The following is a 5,449-nucleotide window of genomic DNA, read 5'->3' on the forward strand; positions in this document are numbered from 1 at the left end:
TATGCGCTCCAACAAAATCTGGGAAGGGGGCATGTTGTTGGAGTATGGCATTATACACCTCTATTAGGAGGGATGCCACATCATTCTGGATCAATTTATAAAATTCAGCCGAGTAGCCATCTGGACCAGAAGTCTTATGATTGGCCATAGATCTAATAAAATTGATTGATTAAGAGACTCCCTATGTTCGGATCCAAGTTTGGACAATCTGGCCTTAGTTATCAGATCTAATCTGATAACTAATAAAGCAGATTGTGCTGTATACATTTGTCTATAATAATCTTTAAAAATTTCAAGTATGGCCTTCAAAGAACTCTGAGCACCCGAGATTTAGGGTCAATAATCTTAAAAATATAAAGTTTGGCCCCATGAGGTTTGGTTATTTTGCCAGCAGGGAGCTCACTTGGTTGCCCCACCGATACAACTTATGTTTTTGGTATCTGTGTTTGTATATCTACTCTAGAGGCAACATAGGTGTTGAGACAAATCACAGCTTCTTGCCATTTTAATTTTGCTGCCATTTTTCTAAAAAGGCTTTGTAGGCCCTAGTCACCTTGTTCTGCAGGTCTGTGTACACAGTAAGGTGTTCCTTATGTTTACGTTCAGTATAGTCCATTAGATGGCCCCTCATAACAGCTTTCAGAGTATGCCAGAGCAGTATGGGCGTATCCCAATGCTCCGATTGTCATCAAGACTGTAAGCCCAGTGACATTTCACATAATTAGAGAATTCAGGAGAGCCTATCATAGCTGTTGGGAACTTCAATTGAAAGGTCCTATTCAAACTCAGTGGAAGCTCTAAGACCAATACTACCGGGGCATGGTCCGATATGGTAAAATCTGCTATAGAAGCCTCTAAAACTCTTGAAAATAAGGATTCATCAATTAGCATATAATCAATCCTCCAAAAAGACATATGAGTCTTAGAATAACATGTCTAACTTTTTTCTGCAGGATTAAGGAGTCTCCAGGCATCAACCAGGGTTGTCTGGGTTATCAGGTGCCTAACTCCCGCTGAGGCCATCCTGGTATTTTTTGGGCTGTACTAGACCGATCTAGAACATTCTCCACTGTGGCATTAAAATCTCCTGCCACTATCAAGTTCGGGCAATTCTCCTCAAGAAATTTTTGTGTTAGATACGCATAAAATGAGTTTGAGTTACCAGTAGGGTAACCCGCCACATCCAACACCACCACCACATATCTGCTCTCTTCATCTTTATCGCTACCTCCCTTTTCTTAGTTCCATATGTAATGGCTACCATCTCCCCTATCCATGAGTCAGGCAAAGTGGCACTATCACCTAAATTCCAGTGGGTTTCCTGTAGGAAAAATATATCCAGTTTTTTTTTGCATTTTAAATGTAGCAGAACTTTCTAACATTTCTGCAGACTGTTTAGACCCGCCACATTCCAAGATATTAAGCGTAGCTTTGTCTGAGGGTTAACAGTTATATGGAAGTAAGTGTGAGACATGTCATGTCATGGCGGCGTCCATAGAAAGTAACCTTCAATCCAATCCATTCTAGTAAGGAATTTCCCCAATCCCAGCCAGTCGGGGTCACTCCAATAACATAGTCGACAACTCCAACACTAACATTCTGTTCTTATACATCAAAAAAGTACACCTTTACCTCTATTTGGAGTATACACCTGAAAACCTATATCCAAATAAGAAAAACATTTACATTTGAACCATTTCCTCTGTTTTAAATGAATAAAAATATAGACCCCTGCCTTCTACTCCAGGCAGTAGGACGGCTCCCCAAATTGAATATTAGAAAATTCACGTTAATCTCAGTGCTGGTAAACACTAAGGAAAAATGATAAAAAAGGACTTTTAAACATGTTTGAACCAAATAAATCAAAAACGTCCAATTCATGAACTCCAAAATTCCAAAGTAACCATTAATAGCCATCAGTAAAGCAAAAGGGAATACAAAATCATACTGTGTTAATGAAACGGCTGACACATCTAGGGAATCGCGTCGTTCTTGGTTGATAAAGTCCATTGCAAATTGTGGGTCTTCAAATAACTCGTTTTCTCCTTTCCACATGATTCTAAGCCTGACCCGATACAGTAGGGCAAAACTTATTCCTTTTTCTGCCAGAAGACGACAAGCAGGAACAAACTGTTTGCATCTCTGAGCCACCGAAGGTGAAAAATCCTGAAACAATAGAATCCTATTTTCACCCACTTTCAGATATTTTTGTTTAGGATATGCTGCCAATAGTTATTCTTTATCCATTGCATGAAAAAGTTTTAGCAATTACTTGCCTAGGCCTCTGATTTTGTGTGGGTCATTTTGGGCCCACCCGACTTGCACCCTCCAAAGCCTGTAAGGTAAGTGGTGTGAGATTAAGCACCAGTGGCATATACATTATTATAAATGTAAACAGATCCCGTCCTTTCCAATTCTCTGGGATGCCAATGATGCATAAATTGGAGCTTCTATATTTATTTTCCAGGTCTTCAACTTTTTCTTCTAGCGAGGAAATAAGCGTGGCTTGGGTGGTAAGTTTGCCCTGCATTTCCAGTGCCTGGTCCTCCAGATCACTCACCCTCTGCTCCAATTCCAGAATGTACGCAGTGTTCGAGGAAATAGATGCCAGAGCTGTTTCAAATGTATTCTGTAGAGTATTACATTTTTTAATCAAAAAATGGCGTAAGAAACTTAATTACCTTTGCTGTGGTAGGATTTGGCAACGATGAAGATAGTGATGCCTCTAAATCCGAGGAGGATATGTCTTGGGAATTGTGCATGGGCAATAATTGAGGTGAGGGTGGGGAGAGTGATAGCAAGGCAACTCCAGACTTCTGTGAGCCTTTTGACTTTGTTTTGAATTGCTCTTTGCGGATTATCCTAGATGACTGCTTTCCCATATATCTATCCATGGTGGAAGTTCTTCTGTGGAAATCAACTCAGCAAAGCAGGAAGCCTATTAGTAAATTTCAAAATTTCTTGTGCAACCAGATGGGTTGAGTGTGGGGTAGTTATGTAGCATCAGGTAGCTGTGGTGGGGTATCTAGGTAATAATCAGGCTGCAAGAGCCCCAGGGTGGGAGGGAAGTAACAAACACTAACCCCTCCAGCTGGGATAAAATAGATATAGTAAAGACTCCCAGGATCAGTCTTTACTATATCTCTTTTATCAAGGACAATTTCTACTGTTCTCTTCGTCCCTGGTGACTCCTATGGTTCTGTATTGGTGCCAACACACTGCAGCCGATCAGGCAAGATGGCGGATGCCTCTTGGCGCGCAGCGCGTGTCTGGAGCTCCAATCCCACTCGTGCCCCTGCAGCTAGCCGGTCCTCAGGGAATCCCGGTTCTCCTCTGGCCGTCGGAAGAGCGGATACATTTTATAAAAAGGAACCATATTGCAATATCCCTGAGGAGCTGAACTGAATCGCGTCCACATCGGTAAGCGGTCCCTGGAAGTCTGTAAGAGGCAATTTTATCACCATGCTAATGTACTGTGAGCTGTAGATATGGTAATTATAGGGGTTCCCTAAGACCTGAAAGTTTTTTTAAGCGTTCCCCATGTTAACAAAGACGAGTAAGGTTGGTTTATTGTAACCACCTAAGACACAGTTTATGAAAACTAGTGTCAGAGCACTGTTAATTGTAGTTTGTGTGAATATGTGTGATCAATCTTCTTATCCCTTTGACCAGTGATATTGGTAATTCTGAAATTTAATTCATATGTTGTTGAGATTACTTTTTCTAAACTGGGTTTCATTCATACAGCTTCTTCTTTACTTAAATTAAATGTGCAATATCAATTTTAGGAGGATTACATTTCCCTACTGTTGTTCAGTGTTTCATTTCCTTTCTGACTTTGGCAATCTGGCTGCATTAATAGATATCACAAGCCTATTATCCTAGGACAGTGGAAATGAAACCTTGCCATGTTATCAGCTTTACTATCTTTAATTTCACTATTTTTTTTCCATCTACTGAAGAATAATGACATGTTTTGCTTGAGCTGGAGTAGTGATTCAACTTCCAGGGTGTACTACATTCAGCAGCTAGAATAACCAGAGTTTTTAATAACCTTAATGCCATTAAAGGGAATGAGAATTTTTTTTTTCTTGATTATGTCTAGGACTAAAATAAAATCATAAAAGACCTGTAAAAGATATATGTTTTTTAATACGTTAAATTGCACAATTACTATTCATATTCCATACAATAAATAAAACTAAAAACACATGTGCCTCATCCCCTTCACATCGAAACAAAAAAAATATTTTATACAGATTTAGGTAAGGAAGGGTAGGAGGGGGTTTAAATTTAAAAAAAAAAAGAAAGGTGCAGCACCGCCCCTTTAAGTCTTTATCGCATGCTCAGTGAGATCGGCACTTTTTTCCCCCTTCACAGTAGCTATGTCACATGATCTTGCACCTGCGCAGTGCGAGATCAGATGACGGAGCAAGAAGATCAGAAGGGAAGTGTCACGGTCCCTTCCGTGACTGAAGTTTGAGGTTATCTTATCCGTGACATTATCAACCGCCCAAAACTGCTATTTTTTTTTTTTTGTTTGTCAGTGCAGCTATGGATCCTATTTCTGCACTGATCGCACAACTGCAGGGGTTGTCTCTGGAGGTAGCTGACCTCCGCACGGCCGTCTCTCACATACAGAGACCACAGGCAGCTGGTTGTGACAGCAACAATCAGACCTGTCTTGAACCCAAAGTGGCGCTCCCAGACAGATTTTCCGGAGGAAGTGACAATTTTATTCGGTTCAGAGAACCTGGGTCATTGGAAGCGGCTATGTCCCTTGCTGTACGTATGGATAGACGCCTGAGGCAGAGATCTAAAGTTCCTCAATCTCAGGACGTACAATCCTATAAGATGACGCCCTCCTCTGACACGTTGGGTGGAGAGACGCTTGAGGTCATGTCTGGTGACGAACCAATGCAGTTGGGGGGAGCTACCTCTGGACCTGGGAATAAGAACTTTGGGCATAAGAAGGGACAAAGGGACTTTGTCAATGTCTGTCCTTATGTTCAACGCCAAGGTGAAAACAAAAAAAAAAAGGGGTCTATTTAACCCGCATCTCTCACTGGGTGGTCTGTGGGGGGAATCAGAGAATTTACTTTTGTCATTTACCGGTAGTACTTGATTTCTCCTGTCTGCTGAGGTGGCGCTAGACTCCAAAACGATGGGAATTGAAGTGTTTATTGACAGCGGGGCAGGGGTTAACTTAATCGATGGTCAGTTTGTCCATACGCATGGGTTAACTACTAGTGCACTTGACAAAAATATCTCGGTGTTTGCAATTGATTCCGCTCCTCTCACGCAGAAATGTTTTACACAAATGGTGCAGGACATTCATTTAAAAGTGGGTGATTTTCATCAAGAATCCATCTCGTGCTTTGTGTTGGAGGGTCTGCCTGCTCCGTTGGTGCTAGGGTTACCATGGTTAAGCAAACATAATCCCACTATC

At 41.3% G+C, this 5,449-nt stretch overlaps 1 long non-coding RNA gene across 1 annotated transcript in view; it reads left to right on the top strand.

Annotated features, from left to right (window-relative positions):
* The first annotated feature begins 3,245 nt into the window (after nucleotides 1-3,245).
* Nucleotides 3,246-5,449, top strand: part of LOC140336867 (uncharacterized) — a 12,036-nt gene continuing 9,832 nt past the window's right edge. Inside the window, exon 1 of the long non-coding RNA XR_011921959.1 lies at nucleotides 3,246-3,420. This is a non-coding gene — a long non-coding RNA (uncharacterized lncRNA). The remainder of the gene's footprint in view (nucleotides 3,421-5,449) is intronic.

The sequence above is a fragment of the Pyxicephalus adspersus genome, chromosome 1 (genome assembly GCF_032062135.1).
Source record: "Pyxicephalus adspersus chromosome 1, UCB_Pads_2.0, whole genome shotgun sequence".
NCBI lineage: Eukaryota > Metazoa > Chordata > Amphibia > Anura > Pyxicephalidae > Pyxicephalus > Pyxicephalus adspersus.